Below are 17,791 nucleotides of genomic sequence, written 5' to 3' on the forward strand. Positions count from 1 at the left end.
TGGAAACTGAACAAGGAGAGATTCAACCTGGAAATAAGAAGAAACTTTCTGACAGTGAGAACAATCAACCCATGGAACAGAAGTTGCCCTCGGAAGTTGTGGAAGCGCCATCACTTGAGACTTTCAATAAGAGACTGGATTGCCATTTGTCAGAAATGCTGTAGGGTCTCCCGTTTGAGGGGGGGTTGGACTAGATGACCTATAAGGTCCCTTCCAACTCTGATTATTTGTTATCTCTTATCTGTCGTAAATTTGAGGATTACCTATGGTTTCATTCGATTCTCCACGTTCAAGTCTCAATTGAGAAATGACCTTTCGCAAGTATTGGTGATTCTTGCTCAGCGATGATATAAGACTATGTCACACAGCCAAGAGAGTTTGAACTTGACTGACTAAAAATAGGACGGAGTGAGAAAGAAATTCTGGATAATCCAAGTTGTTGAAAAGCAGAGATGATGCTGCCTTTCTTGGCTTGGATTTTAGCAAAACCTTCTGTGATTACCTAAAGGGGTGTGGCATGAAGGCAACACAGTCACATAAGGAAGAAAAATCCTTTTAATACCTCCAACTTTGCCCCCAATGTCCAGTTACATTTGGCTGGAGAAAAAACTCTCCCAGTAACAGTCTTTAAATGGAAGAAATTCAGTCCGAAAATAAAGTACATATAAACTTTAAATAAAAATCCACACAAACCACACTGCAGCAATTAACTGAACAAGGCAGGAGAAGGAATTCCAGACTTCAAAAGCCAACAAAACACACACAGTTGGGAAGATGCCAGGAACCCAGATAAGCCTCCACAAACAAAGATAACTCACAGTTTGCTTCCAGCAACTTTGCTGTGCGTAGCTTCCCTTTTAAAACACTGTTTTCCCAGCTGCAGTTAATGAAGGGTGTTAGGGATAACATTGTTTACCCTAACTGGTTTGGGTAAAAATAATAAATATGGTATCATGGTTTGTTAGTTAAAGTGTGTGTAACTTTAACTGCAGGAATGTAATTAAGAGTGTGGTTGTAAAAACACTATATAAGAAGCGAGGCAATTGCAGCTCCTCTCTCTGTCTTACTGATCCCTAATTACTTGATGGATTGATGACTGCGTTCTTGCTGGAAAGGGGAGAGAAGAAGGAGTGTTGATTTTTCTCAACGGAGAGAAAATAAAGATTGGACTGATTTATTGTAAGTGAACTGACATTGGCTATTCAACACGGACTTTGCAAATAGAGTATCCCCGACAAGACTTGACTGAAATTGATATATGACTAATGGACCGTTTATTTGACTAAGCTATAATTCTTAAATGGAATAAACTATATTTTTGATAGCACAAGCGTATCTGTATTTTTACTGCGTGTTAACTAGAAAACTTATCTCACACATTTACCTGTCTTCCTATCTGACTTCGCTGCACATTCTGTTTAGTTTGTTTTCCTTAACACCCGTTGGGGAATCCAGGCTTAACACTGGTTATGGGCCCAGAGAAACTGCAAAGTCAGTTTAACTAGGATAAAAACAGGTTTATGTAAAAAGTGAGATTTTGTGTTGTTACGTTACAGTAAACAGACAGCTGTGTTTTATCAATTATAGTTTTATATCCATATATTGAAACATGGCACAAGTCAGTCTACAAAGTTTGTCCCTTATATCCAAGCTGGATGGAACAAACTATGTTTCATGGTCTATGAATGTAGTCTACTTCTACGAAGAGAAGGTCTGTGGAACATAATTGAAAACCCACCAAACGTAGAAGAATGGGATTCTGAAGATGAGGAAGATAGTAAAAAGATAGAAGAATTTAAACAGAAAAATGAACAAGCTCTTTGCATCATAGGACTAACATTAACTGATCAGCAACTTGTTCATATACATGGAGAGCAAACAGCTGTTGGGTGTTGGCAAAAACTGAGGAGGATTTATGTTCGAGATAACGTTGGTGCTCACATAAATCTAACACGGAAGCTTTTCCGCACGTATCTCCAAAAGAATGGTGATATGCTGAGTCATTTGAATACTATGAAAAGCATTTTTCAAGAACTTCATGAGAAGGAGTTAATTTTCTCTGAGCTACACCAGGCCTACATAATTCTATCTTCATTAGACGAAAGTTTTGATGACTACGTAACTTCCCTTGAAATATTGCCTAAAGAAAGCCTAACTTTAACTGATATCACTGGCAGATTGATTGAAGAGGCCAGAAGAAGGCTTGAAAGAGATCAGTTAAGGAGGGAGCAACCTCAAAAGGAAAATAATGAATCTCCTACTGCATTCGCAATTAAAAAGTGTTTTAATTGTGGAGGGAGAGGACATTTGGCAAGATTTTGTAAGAAACCAAAGCGCCAGAATGCAAGCCAGAATGCTGTAAGCCATCAAAGAAGAAATAAGAATTATGAGTTAGCAATGTATAGTAATGGAGTTGTAAAAAAATAATTTATGGGTGGTTGACAGTGGTGCGTCCCACTGTATTACAAATGATAACAAAAAATTTGTAAAAATGTCCATGAGTTCACAACATATCTCATTGGCAAACGGATGGAAACTGAAGGCAAAAGGTGAAGGTATAGCTCATTGTTCTAGTATAAAGGAGAACATAAAAATGTTATATGTACCTCAACTTAAATTTAATTTGCTTTCAGTTAGAATGTTGGTTAGATTAGGATACATAGTTACCTTTAAGGGAGATACTTGTTTAATTGAAAAAGAAGGTAAGAAAATTACAGCAACGTTAAGAGGTGACTTATATGTGTTAAATGATAATGGTTTAGAGGTGGCTAACACAGTTTATGATAAAAGGAAACCTCATGATGAATGTATTCACTTGTTACACCGAAGGTTAGGTCATTTAAATTTTAAAATGATTAAGAGAACTGTTCAACTATCTAAAGGAATAAGTTTAAAACCTTGTAATAAGTATTTGCAATGTTCTGCTTGTAATCAAAACAAAAGCAAAGTTATACCGGCAAATAGAGTTGATGGATTTACTACCAAAGAGCCTTTAGAGGTAGTATTTGCCGATAAAATAGGTCCTAAAAAGCCAAGTGTAGGTGGTGCTAGATACATATTAAGCATAATGGACCACTATTCTAGGTATGGTTTCTGTTTTCTAATGAAGAGAAAAACTGAAACGTATACAAATTTCTTTAATTGGTTAAAATTTGCAGAGAGAAAACTAAAAAGAAATTAGTAACTCTTATAACAGATAATGGTGCGGAATTTACAAATAATAAATTCCAGAATAGACTTAGAATGGCAGGTATTCAACATAAAAAGTCTGCACCATATAGGCCTCAACATAATGCATTTATAGAGAGACGAGGCCAAACACTGCAATCAATGGGAAGAACAATGTTATCTGATTCTGGATTACCTGACAATTTGTGGGGAGAAGCTATAATGTGTGGGAATCACATATTAAACAATGTTGTTAATTCAACAACAGGTGAATTACCATTCACTCTGTGGCATGGTAGGAAACCTGATTTGAGTTATATTCACACATTTGGTGCACCAGCATGGGTGCATATCCCTACACAACTCAGGCACAAAGGACAACATAGAGCTAAAAGATTAATTTTTGTTGGATATCAAGCAAACCATAGATCTTATAGATTCTGGGAACCAGGTACATCTAGAGCAGTGGTCGGGGAACAGGGGTAAATTACCCCAAATGGGGTAAAACTGAAAATCCTGGGGGTAATGAGGATGGTCGCGCTGGCACGACCGTTCTCATTACCCCCAGGCATTTTATTTCCGACATTCTGTTCGCCTTCGGTGAATGCTGCTGGGATCGGGAATCAAGGACACAAATGAGAGAAGGGGAGGGAGGAAGCAACGGAAGCCTGTCCTGCTCTCTGGCTCAGCAGCTTCGGTTTCCTCCGCCTCATTCCTCTCTCAGTCGCTCTCTCGCTCCTCCACCAGCCCAGGAAGAAATTGCTTCAAAGAAGCCGGGGGTGGCTTTTCCTGTCGGCGCAGCTCCTCCGAAGCGCCCGTTTACCCCCACCCCGCCGCCAATCAATCCAATCAATTCTGCCTGCCTTCGTTTCTGGTAGTTTCGGATCAGCTTCGGCTGAGAATAATAACTATTCGCCTCTTTTTCTCAGCCGAAGCTGCTCCGAAACTACCAGAAACGAAGGCAGGCAGGCAGAACGGAGCACTGGATTGAACCGCGGGCGGCGGGGCGGGCGGGCGGGCGGGGCGGGGTGAACGGGCGCTTTGGGAAGCTGCGCCGACAGGAAAAGCCACTCCTGCCGGCTTCTTTGAAGCAGTTTCTTCCTGGGCTGGTGAGGAGTGAGAGAGCGACTGAGAGAGGAACGAGGCAGACACCTGAGGGATGGGGCTGAGGGAGGGAGGGAGACACCTGAGGGATGGGGCTGAGGAGGGAGGGAGACACCTGAGGGATGAGGCTGAGGGAGGGAGGGAGACACCTGAGGGATGGGGCTGATGAAGGCAGGGTCGAGAGGCGAGGCTTCTCAGCCGTCCTGCAGGGACTATCTGTCGGTCAGGGTTGCAATGAGGAGGCATTGGCGTTCCCTGAACTTGGTGGTTTGCTGGCAGACGTTTTATTACCCGACTAGGTAACAACATCAGATGTTACCTAGTCAGATAATGAAACGTCTGCAAGCAAACCACCAAACTCGGACTCTTTCTCCCCCCCCCCTTGAAGCTTTCAAAGTAATTTTAAATACATCCAATAACATTTTGAATTCAAATAGTGTATGATTTCCTTCCTTTCAAATCAAGGGGGTAACGTCGGCGTTTATAAAATTTTTGGGGGGTAAAAGGTAAAAATGTTCCCTGACCCCTGATCTAGAGTATACTGCAGTGCTAGTGCACAATTCCTAGAACATATAGGATGGAATAGATTAGAGCAAGATTCAGATAATGACGTAATTATAGAACACTACAAGAGGCGGAAAGAAAAGACTAGTTATAAGAAAAGTCCAATTAAAGAAGAAGTCCATGAAGAGCAAATAGAACCAGATCAAGAGGAAATAATTGATCAAGAAGAGATAGATAGTCATGAACAGGAAATAAAGGAAAGTCCACCTGTAAGTCCTGTTATACCTAGACGCACAACGCGTATAACTAAACCACCTGAAAGATATCAGGCAGTATTGTTTGCCAAGTAAATAAAGTTCCTACTAGCATAGATGAACTTAAGATGTATCCTGCTAAGGATCAGGAGAATTGGCAAAAAGCAATGGAAAAAGAGTTAAATTCATTAAAGGAAATGAAGGTTTATGAAGAAACCAAATTACATCCAGGAGAAAAATCCATTGGGTGCAAATGGATATTTAAAGTAAAGACTGGAAATAATGGGAAAGTAACTTATAAGGCTAGATTAGTAGCACAAGGATTTAATCAAAATGTATATGATTATGATGAGGTATTTGCACCAAATCTTAAGGCTACAACTTTAAGAGCAGCTTTAGTATGGGCAGCTAAGAATAATTATATAGTTAACCATTTAGACGTAGAAACTGCATACCTGCATGCACCATTGCAGCATACAATATATTTGAAAAAACCAGTTGGTATAAATGATAATAAAGTAAATAGCAATGATTGTTGGAAACTCAAGAAGAGTTTATATGGATTGAAACAATCTGGCTATGAATGGAACCAATATATTGTGAAAGAATTAAACAATATAGGGTTTAAATCTGGTTTAGCAGATCCATGTATGTTTAAAAGAGAATATAATGGAACGGTGTCATTATTGTTATTATTTACAGATGATATTGCTTTGATTACTAAGACCAATAATGAAGCTACTGAGATTATTTCATTATTAGCCAAAAGGATAAAATTAAAGCATTTAGGTGAAATTAAAAAGTACCTAGGATTGACAATTAATAAAACCACAAAAGGATTTAAGATATCTCAAGAGGATAAAATTTGCCAATTAATTAAATTGTATAAAATGGAACTTTGTAAGCCTGCAAAGACTCCAATGAGTCAGGAAATTTGCAAAATTGATGCTCAAAGTCCCAAATTTGATAAGACCATATATCAATCTTTGATTGGTAGCTTATCATATATAAGCAATTGGTCAAGGCCAGATATAGCTTATAGTGTTAATCAGCTGGCACGATTTAATAATGATCCACATCAATGTCATTGGCAAGCACTAAAGAGAATTTTAAGATATCTTAAAGGAACAATGCATCATGCATTGTATCTAGAACCAAAAGGTGATTTGAATCTTAGTGCCTATGCAGATGCAAGTTTTGCAACTGACATAAACACTAGAAAATCAACATCTGGGATGGCTATATTATTTGGTAAGACTCTAATAGGGTGGAGGTCAATCAGACAACAGCATATTAGCTTGTCAACAATGGAAGCAGAATTTTCATGTCTGTCATTACTATGCACTGACTTAATTCTGTACAAACAGTTATTATTAGACATGGGTATAACTGTTAAAGATTCTATTATTGTGTACGAGGACAACCAGGCAGCTATACAATTAGCTACTAATATTGCTGTAAAGACTAGATCAAAGCATACTGATTTAAGATACTTAAATGTTAGAGAATCTGTGAAAAATGGTCTAATTAAACTTGAGTACTGCATGACGGAAGAAAATATTGCAGACCAGTTTACAAAAGCTCAAGGTGTTGTAAAATTTAAAGAGAGTTGTAACAATTATGATTTAAAGGTGTAAATGGTTATATTATTGTAATATTATTATTATTACCCAAAAGGGGAGAATGTTAGGGATAACATTGTTTACCCTAACTGGTTTGGGTAAAAATAATAAATATGGTATCATGGTTTGTTAGTTAAAGTGTGTGTAACTTTAACTGCAGGAATGTAATTAAGAGTGTGGTTGTAAAAACACTATATAAGAAGCGAGGCCATTGCAGCTCTCTCTCTGGCTTACTGATCTCTAATTACTGAATGGATTGATGACTGCGTTCTTGCTGAAAAGGGGAGAGAAGAAGGAGTGTTGATTTTTCTCAACGGAGAGAAAATAAAGATTGGACTGATTTATTGTAAGTGAACTGACATTGGCTATTCAACACGGACTTTGCAAATAGAGTATCCCCGACAAGACTTGACTGAAATTGATATATGACTAATGGACCGTTTATTTGACTAAGCTATAATTCTTAAATGGAATAAACTATATTTTTGATAGCACAAAGCGTATCTGTATTTTTACTGCGTGTTAACTAGAAAACTTATCTCACACATTTACCTGTCTTCCTATCTGACTTCGCTGCACGTTCTGTTTAGTTTGTTTGCCTTAACACCCGTTGGGGAATCCAGGCTTAACAAAGGGAATCAGGGCCCTTTCCTCCCCCGTAAACCACGCAACTCACATTGCTCCATTCTCCATTCCTCCCTGCGTGCCCTAGGATGAAGAGGGGGTGGGCCTGGATCTTCCTCCAAATTCCCTCTCCCTTGCTCTACCTCTCCCCTGCTCTGCCCAGCCAGACTGTGCCCTTCCCCAGTTTCCTCCACAACCAACGGAGCCACACTCCCAGTCCCTGTCAGCTGTTCAACCTCCTGCTCTGAATCAGATTTCGACAGGGGCATGACACCTTCTACTGGAAAAAATATATCACTGGAAGTCAAGTAAAAACTAGACAGAATAATATTTTTAGTCAAACTCTCTTGGCTGTGTGACATACTTATATCATCGCTGAGCAAGAATCACAAATAACGAAAATCCCTTAATCACTCAACAAATGACTCATTCAATGGCAATTTCAGCCAAGAAATACTATTTTACACCAAAGGCCCAATCTAACAGGGCTAAGGAATGTTTGGAAACTTTGTCTTCAGTCAGCTCAGTCCCTGACAGATTTATAAATACGATAACCCTCTTTTTTTATGTATATACCTTTTTCAATCCTGTCTGACTTCCAGAGACTGCTTGGAGTGGACTTATCTCTGTAGTTTTCTTGGCAAGGTTTTTCTGAAGTGGATTTGCCCTGGATTCCTTCCTAGCGATTGGTCCAAGGCAATGGGATCCTATCTGTTTTACTACCAGTTTGGTGATCGTGCCAGTGGTGGTATTTAGCCGGTTTGCACCGGTTTCGGCAAACCGGTAGCAATGATTTGATGTGGGTTGTGGAACTGGTAGTAACTTCTGGCTGGACATGCCCCTGACCCAGTTACCCATTTGCTGCTTGCTCCCTTGCCCCACCCGCCCAATGCTTGGTCACCCTGCCCGCCTGAAGCTAGTCTGCCCAGTCACTACTTAAGGCCATGATAAACTTACCTCACTGCACATGTGGGTGCCTCACAGCTGATTTTCGGCTGGTTTGAGGCCTTTTTCGGCCTCCCAAAGGCTTGAGGGAGGCTTCTGCAGGCTTTGCAGGCCGAAAACTAGCCCCGTTTCATCACTTCCAGTATTTTTGGAAAAACAGGAAGTGATGAAATGGGACTAGTTTTCGGCCTACAAAGCTTGCAGAAGCCTGCAGAAACTTTCCTCAAGCCTTTGGGAGGCCAAAAAAAGGCCTCAAACAGGCCGAAAATCAGCTGTGAGGCGCAGTGCAGATAAGGGGGCGATCAGGGGTGCGTGGATTGCACACACATGCATAGGGGGTGTTGGGGGGCACATTGCCTTCTGCGTGCTGGCACACAAGTGCGAGCGTGTAAGCACGCATACAATTTTTGGCACAGGATCCCAAAAAGGATAGCCACCACTGCTTTAAGGTATTTCTTTTTTTTTTTTGTCCTTCCTGACAATGAGATGTTCCTACAATCAGCTGTCCTGGGATTCCCCTCGCTGTCTTACTGTTTCGCCCAGGAGGCTTCCCTGAGGCCCAGGAAGGCAAAATAAAACCCTGCTCCCTCCATTTTTTGCCTTCCTGGGCCCCAGGGAGGCCCTAAAACCAGGGGTTGGATTCTACTAGTTCGCACCTATTTGCTAGAACCAGCTGTTAACATTCTAAGCAGTTCGGAGAACCGGTTGTTAGAAGAAATTACTGGCCTAATCCTGTAAGGAAGGCAGGAAGGAAACATTCTGGTGTTGCTTACAGAAACTGCCTCTCCGTCAACCCTTATTTACATTCTTGGCAGGACTAGACTTCCTGTCTCAGGAACTTCTCTGGAGTTTTTTTCCCCTCCTTTGCTGGTACTTTGCTTGTGTGGAGTGACCATTCAAAGTTACAATGGCACTGAAAAAAGGGACTTATGACCATTTTTCACACTTACGACTGTTGCAGCATCCCCACAGTCATGAGAGGCCAGGCGAGGAGATGCGTGCCTTGATGTGAGTGATGTTGAGTTGTCCACGCCCAGCCAATAACATGACCGCCAAGCCATGTCCACCCAGTCACATGACCACCAAGCCACGCCCACCACCTAAGCCACACCCACAGAACCGGTTGTTAAAAAAATGGAATCCCACCCCTGCCTAAAACAAAGCGTGGGGGGTTGCTGTGCTCCCCCCACGCTCCGTTTCCTGCCTCTGGGAACAAAAATGTCCCCTCCCAGGAGCCTTGCCTGAGGCCCAGAAGGCCCAAAAAATGGGTGGGGGAGAGTGTTGCAAAAAGCAAAAAAATAGCCACACCCACCCAGTCACATGGCCATGATCCCCAGCCACGCCCACAGAACCGGTAGTCAAAAAAATTTGAATTCCTAGCGCGCAGCTTTCCCCAACCAGCTGAGGCCTTCAGCGCCAATCAGCTGAAAGGATAAAGGAGGAAGATTGAAGCGGACCCCAACCAAGTGACATGATAGTAGGGGTTCCAATATGTGAGGGGCTGCCCCAAAGAAGAAGGGATCAGCCTATTCTCCAAACCACGTGAAGGCAGGACACGGAGCAACAGATGGAAACTAATCAAGGAGAGAAGCAACCTGGAACTGAGGAATAATTTTCTAATAGTGAGGACAATGAATCAGTGGAACTGCTTGCCACCAGAAACTGTGGGTGCTCCATCACTGGAGGTTTTTAAGAAGAGACTGGGCAGCCATTTATCTGAAAGGGTATAGAGCAGGGGTGTCCAACTGGCTGAGGAATTCTGGGAGTTGAAGTCCACAAGTCTTAAAGTTGCCAAGGTTGGACACCCCTGGTATAGAGTCTCATGCTTGAGACCTGCAAGATCACTTCCAACTCTATTATTTCGTTCTTTTTTTTTTTTAAGAAAGCTTTTATTTTTATTTTGTATACATCTCTTCAAGTGAGCAATGTGATTCCAGGTGACACCATACATAATTTTTCACTTCATATTTTCCATTCATCAATCCAACAACAAAAAACATTTTGTTCTTAAACATATTTTCCATTCTTTATCCCCTATTATTTTCTTTTCCAGCTTACCACCTATTTTATTTTACATATTTTCCTCCTTTATTTTCTCAAAGCCGATGTCTAGCAAACAAAACAAAAAAACAACAACAAAATAAAACTAATGCATTCAAGATCCAACATGGTATTATTATTTTGTTCTGTTATTTTTCCTATGATCGTGTGTATCCATCCCATCAAATCTAAAGCAAGCCCAGAATGGTATATAGGAGGGGTCGCCAACCTTAGAGATCTGGGTTTCTGCCATTGGCTAGCTGAGTCTGTACTGTTTCAGTCCTAAGGAAGGTTTGGCTCTGCTTAAAAGCAGAGCCGAAGATCTAAAGATTAGCTAAAAAGCAAGAAATGCAACGATTTCCTGCTTTCTAGCTAATCTAAATCTCCCAGCACAGCAGAACAGTTGATGGTTGGGAAAAATAGCAACTTAGCAGGCAAGTTTTCCAGGTAAGGAGTTGTTAATCTTACGTAGCTTTTTCTCTGGTAATATTACACTACTAACTAACTAGAAAACATTTGCTAGACCAATACTCAAATACAGCTCATCAGTCTGGAACCCACATTACGTATCTGATATTAACACAGTTGAGAAAGTCCAGAAATATTTCACAAGAAGAGTTATCCACTCCCCTACTCATTGCAGAATATCTTATGACACCTGCCTCGAAATTCTAGACCTAGAAAAGCTAGAAGTACACCACCTTCAGTCCGATCTAAGTATAGTATACAAAATCATACCTTGCAATGTCCTACCTGTCAATGAATACTTCAGCTTCAACCATAACAACACAAGAGCAAACAACAGATACAAACTCAAGGTTAATCACACCAAACTAGATTGCAGGAAATATGACTTCAGCAACAGAGTGGTCAGTGTCTGGAATACTCTACCTGACTCTGTGGTTTCTTCCCCAAACCCCAAAAACTTTAACCTTAGACTGTCTACTATTGACCTCACCCCTTTCCTAAGAGGTCTGTAGGGGGCGTGCATAAGCGCACCAACGTGCCTACCGTCCCTGTCCTATTGTTTCTCTTATTCTTCTTTTATTTTTCTTATTTGTATCCATGTATTCATAACTATGTTTTTACTTATACCTATTATCTTGTAAGCAATTGACAAACCAAATAAAATTAAAAATAAATAAATAAAGTGGGCGGAGAGGATTCCCATGGGCCACGTGGGCGGCGCAGCCTTGTGTTCCTGTGCAGCCTGGATTAATTACTTTGGGGGGGTGTGTGCTCTGGAGGTTACATTTCTCTGTGGACTGCCAAAATTTTCTCACGGACCACCAGTGGGCCACGGACCACCAATTGGCGGCCACTGTTCTAAACCACCCCCCCTACTCAAGCAAGAAACTCAGTATCAGACAAATGGCTGTCCAGTCTGTTCGTGAAAGCCTCCAGTGTTGGAGCACCCACAACTTCTGAAAAAAAGTTATTCCACTGATTATTTGTTCTCCCTGACAAGAAATCTCTCCTTAATTCTAGGTTGGATCTCTCTGTGAGAAGCTTCTACTCATTGCCTCTTGTTAGCTGTTCAGGTAACTCAGAGTTGATATCAACTGGATGGCATGTTGAACTGGCCAAAATTTTCATGTTTACCTGGATATGACCAGAAAAGGCAAGCATCAACCACTATAATCTCACACAATTGCCATTTCCTCTCTCTCCCATTCAGCTTCTCAAGACATTCCTAACGATTCTAAGATTGCTTTCTGCATAATCCTGCTCGGAGGTGGCAAATTTTCCTGGAACATCAGAGAAATCCAGCATCAGAAAAAGCCCTAATTTGGAATAAATGAGAGCACCTGTCAGGCTTCAAGATTTATTTCCTTTGCTTTGCATCTTTCGGCTGTCATAAGTAACAGGGTGGGTTGCGGGGTGAAATAGTTATGGGAAGTGAGCTGGAAGTTTCAGAGTAAACTGTATAAGTTGAGGAGGGGAAGTTGCTTGTTTATTGTGCTATGCTATGCGTAAGCATACCTCTTTATCAAAATATGTCAAGATCAATGGACAGATGCCAGATCACCACCTGAAGATGCCCACGTGACGTTATATACAATTTTTAATTGGATGGACAGTTTGAATTATTGTGGGTGGGAATGTTGCCATCACTTTGTATATGTGATTCACGGGCTCATTTTCTCCGATTCAGAATTCCTTTGAAGCTGCCACTTGATTTCCGGGTAAAAGATATCTTTTCTCTAATTAATGGAGTCTAAGTATTTCTTTCTTGGATTTTGACTGGAGCACCAGCTGACATTATTCTGAATCCGAGTAATTCTCCTTTTATGGCCCTAGAGAAGTTTTTAGCTCCAGAGCTACCAGAACCTTCTTGTAATTTTTTTTGGAACTACATCACTGACTTTCCCTGGAATCTGGAACACAGAATTTTACATTCAGTCATTACCTGAAAAAATTGCTCTTTTTCTTCCTTTGTATGTATAAAATATGCAATGAATTTGTAGTATTAATTAACACACTTTCCATTTTCCTATTTTCCGGATCTGGTATCAGCAAAGCAGGGTTTTTTTTATTTTTGTCAAGCTGATTAATTATTCTAACTGTCAGGAAATTTCTTCTTAATTCTAAGTTGCTTCTCTCCTTGATTAGTTTCCACCCATTGATTCTAGTCCTACCCTCAGGTGCTTTGGAGAATAGCTTGACTCCCTTTTCTTTGGGGCAGCCCCCGAGATATTGTAACACTGCTATCATGTCATCCCTAGTCCTTCTTTTCATCAAACTAAACATACCCAGTACCTGCTACCGTTCTTTATATGTTTTATAAAGTCCCAGTCCCCAAATCATCTTTGTTGCTCTTCTCTGCAATCTTTCTAGAGTCCCAATGTCTTTTTCACATCGTGGAGACCAAAATTAGATGCAGTATTCCAAGTGTGGCCTTTCCAAGGCCTTATAAAGCGGTGTTAACACTTCACGTGATCTTGATTCTATCCCTCTGTTTATGCAGCCTAGGACTGTGTTGGCTTTTTTGGCAGCTACAGCACAAGGCTGGCTCATATTTAAGTGATTGTCCACTAGACTCCAAGATCCCTCTCACAGTTACTACGATTGAGCAAAGTACCACATATAATGTATCTGTATTTTGTTTTTCTTGCCTAAATGTCTCCTTGGAAAATCCAACAGAACAGAAACCTCATTGTGGGGTATCTGAGCCTGTTTCAGGCCTCCAAATAAGATGCTCTTGGAATCCAGTCCTGAAATAGAGCCACAGCCATTTCTTTCTATCTTTCCTTTCGCCCCAATATTTGCATTAAGGAAGGAAATCGAATGTCAATTCCAACGGCATCCATTAAGATTTTGTGGGAAGCCAACCTCCACAAAGAATGAACTATTTTGAGGAATATTATGTTGGAAGAAACATCCATCTGGATTCAGTTCCAAATGGGGAGAAGGACACTGGAAACATGGAGGATGCTTGGAAGGATGGTTAAATGGAGCAGAACCATTAAGCACATGGTCCTGGTGCAGTTGAACACATGGAGTAGAGTGAGTGTTATTTATACCCGCTCTTGGGCCTTGCCCTTGAGCTTCCTGTTCCTGAGCAAGAAATGTATTCTATTGGTTGTCGGACTCCCAGGGAGCTATGCAGGGGTGGTACCGTAGCTAACTTTTAAGGTTGCCTAAATTTATTTATTTATTTTGTTTGTCAAGCATGTATGAGAAAACAAGTATAAGTATGAAGATAACATATAAACATATAAGTATAAACTGGTATGAGTATATACATAATAAACGAGTACGAATAAATGGGAACAGTAGGACAGGGATGGTAGGCATGCTGGTGCGTTTATGCACACCCCCTTATACAGACCTCTTAGGAATGGAGTGAGGTCCATGGTAGACAGTTTAAGGTTAAAGTTTTGGGGGTTTGAGGATGTGACAACAGAGTCAGGTAGTGAGTTCCAGGCATTGACCACTCTGTCGCTGAAGTTCTATTTTCTGCAATCGAGTGTGGAGCAGTTTACTTTGAGTTTATATCCATTGTTTGCCCGTGTGTTTTTGCAATTGAAGCTGAAGTAGTCATTGACGTTCGTAGCAGACAATTTTGTGTACTAAGTTTAGGTCAGACTGTAGGCGGCGTAGTTCTAGGTTACTGGTGGCTAACCTTTTTGGGCTCCTATGCCAAAAATTGTGCATGCACTTGCATGCTCGTGCTCGCGTGCCAACACCCAGAAGGCAATGTGCGCCCCCCATGCCCCCTACATATGCGCACGCAAACCCCACCTGCCCGCCACTCCCTTACCTGCACTGCGCCTCACAGCTGATTTTCGGCCAGTTCAGCAAAGTCTGAACAAAGGCAGATCAGTCCTCTCCCAAGAACCAAAACAGGGCAAAATCATTAATTATTGCATCACCCTCAGAAAAACCAACCAAGCTTAGCTCAGACAAACACTTTGCCTATAGAGCCAACTATGACCCCTACATAACCCCTACATGGTCCCAAGGCAGTCTGACAACAACCAATAGAAGACATGTTCTTGCCCAAGAACAGGAAGCTCAAGGGCAAAGCCCAAGAGAAGGTATAAAACACCCCTCAGTCTCAACTCCATGTGGTCAGCTGCCCAGAATCATGTGCTTGGTGGTTCTGCTTTATCATTAAATCATCTTTCCAATCAGCCTCCAGCCTCCATTTTGTCTTCAGTGCTTTTCTCCTAGCTTGGAACCGGACCAGATAGCTATTTCTTCCAACAATTGATAACACTGTTCTTCAAAGTTGGCAACCTTAAAAAATACTGCTTTATAACATTATGTACTGTAGGTGTGTGTGTGTGTGTGTGTGTGAGAGAGAGAGAGAGAGAGAGAGGGAGAGAGAGAGAGAGAGAGAGAGAGAGAGAGACAGAGAGACAGAGAGAGACAGAGACCAACATTTCTAGATCAGCCCCAAAATATTCTGGATGCCTAACCAAGTTTGGTCATAAAGGCTGGTGGGCTGCAAAGAGCCTGAATTTTGAACACGTGACTATGGGGGTTCTGAAAGAGCCGTAACTTTGAGGACTGGCTGTACCTGCCCTGCATTCAGCATCGTCGTAACTCGGGACGGTCATTGAACAAATGGTCATTTAAGTGAGGACTACAGGGGGTCCTCGACTTATGACAACTGAGTACCAAATTTCTGTTGCTAAGCAAGACATCTGGTAAGTCCGTTTTGTCCCAATTTGCAACCTTCCTTGTTACAGTTGTTAAGTGAATCACTGCAGGTGTTCAAGTTAGTAACACGGCTGTTAAATGTTGTGGTTACCCGGCAGCAGGTACGGACGGCTGAGGAGCGCAAGGACTCAGATGAGGGGCCAGGACCATTAGGGAGTGGGCTGCTGCCTTCAGAGATTGTGCGGGCTGGCAGCAGCGATGAGGAGGTTCCCGAGGAGCCTGTGCCAAGTGCATGTGCGCACAGGATTGCTCAGAAGAACGAACAGTTACAACAGCACGGGCGACTCAGGAGTAAGGCTGCAAGGTAATGGTCCCTCCTTCAAGAAGATAAAAGCCAGCCGTGAATCAGATGTTCTTTGTAGGAAGCAAAAATGTTTTGAAACTCAGCCTCGTGGACATTACAGTTGGTATTTGAAGACTCTTGTAAACTGTTTCTTGTCTGTTGTTTTTTGGCAGCCTTGCAAAAACTTGGCAAGGCTCTTTCTTGTCGGAGCTAATTAGTTGGAAGCAGCCCTTTATCTGTGAAGAAACAGGATTCTTAGCTTAAACATAAAAAGATTATACTGCTGCATTTGTCTTGTGTTTGCTCTTTTGGAACCAGGTTTGGGTCAGAACATTAAGTGAATCTGGTGTTCCCCCTTGACTTGGCTTTCAGAAGGTCGCAAAAGACCAGGGGACACTGTGACTGTCGTAAGTATGAGTCGATGGCCAAGCATCCAAATTTTGATCTGGCGACTGTGCAGATGCTGCAAGGGTCATAAATTATAACTGTTGTGGTTCGCTGGCAGCAGGTGCAGACAGCTGAGAGTGAGGACTCAGATGAGGGGCCTGCGTGTGAGGCAGGGATGGGGCCAGGACCATCAGGGAGTGGAATGCTGCCTTTGGAGATTGTGGAGGCTGGCAGCAGTGATGAAGAGGTCCCAGAGGAGCCTGTGCTCAGTGCATGTGCGTGCAGGGCTGCTTGAAGGAAAGAGCAGCTGTAGCAGCACAGGCGACTCGGGAGTAAAGCTGCAAAGTAATGGCCCCTCCCTGAGAAGATAAAAGCCAGCTGAGAAACTGCAGTTCTTTGCAGAAGGCAAAGAAGTTTGATACTCGAGCCTGGTGGATAATTAGGAATATCTGAGTTGGTGTTTGAAGACTCTTTGCATTTGAATTATTGCTTAGTAACTTTATCTGGTGTTCTTGGCAGCCTTGCGAAAGCTTGGCAAGGCTCTTTCTTATCAGAGCTAATGGGTTTGAAGCAGACTTTTACCCGTGAAGGAACAGGATTCGTAAAGAAACATTAAAAGGTTGAGCTGTTATTTTTGTCTCGTGTTTGCTTGCTTGGAACCAGGTTTGGGTCAGAACAATAACGCCAGTCATCATCAGTCAACTTTTTTCAGTGCCGTTGTCACTTCAAATGGTCACTAAACAAACAGTTTTCAATCGAGGATCACCTGTGCCTTATGCTACCTGTCATCCAGAGGATACAAGGAGAGATGCTTCTATTTGCAACATAGAGTGTGTTAACTCGTAAAACATTCCTATGCCTGTCTTTGTAGTTGCCATAAAAAAGAGGGAAGGGAGGAATGAAATCTGGAAGAGCAGTGCAGCAGTTTGAAAGGGAAAGTACATCCCAACTCTTATCTTTAAAAGATTGTAACTAAACTACCAGAGTTTTGCCAGTGAATATATTTCATTGGAGAACGTGAATGATGACACCCAGCCCGTCGTGAATGTGCTCAATTGGGGAATCTGGTTTATGAGACACATGGGGGGGGGGGGAACAGGGTCACAGGGGACTGTAAATGACGTAGGCCAGAGTTGGCTTGCTGTCAGGATTCCAGCAATCGCCCTAATTAAATCATGATTCTCGAGCCAAACTTCAAAAAACTTCAAAGGATTTATTAGAGGCGACATACAGGGCAGTATGTCACCTCTAATAAATCCTTTGAAGTTTTTTGAAGATTGGCTCGAGAATCATGGTTTAATTAGGGCGATTGCTGGAATCCCGACAGAGAGCATGATAAAACAAAGCAGCGTTGGATGTTAAAACCCATCCCTCTCCTAGAAAAATGAAATATTTTAGGATATACTAATAAGGCAGAATATTTCCCCTAAAAGAGAAGTAGAAGCTCAAGAGAGGAAGAAATTCAGCCCCACTCCCACCTTTGTTAACGGGCCATTAAGTCCTGGGGCCTAGGTCTTATTCTACATAACAAAGACCTACTCCTTCAGACAGAGCCATTTAATTGCCCTTCATTGCACCGCCCACCAAGTTTCAACCAAACTTAGCCCACAAGACAACCTACAAAGCTAGCTATGACCTCTGGCAGCAACCAATCAGGATGCTCTTCCTGTGCCCCAGGAAGTTCAAAGCCC

This window comes from Notechis scutatus, chromosome 3 (assembly GCF_049901735.1).
Source record: "Notechis scutatus isolate UNSWTSFEM ecotype Mainland chromosome 3, rNotScu1.2, whole genome shotgun sequence".
Taxonomy (NCBI): domain Eukaryota; kingdom Metazoa; phylum Chordata; class Lepidosauria; order Squamata; family Elapidae; genus Notechis; species Notechis scutatus.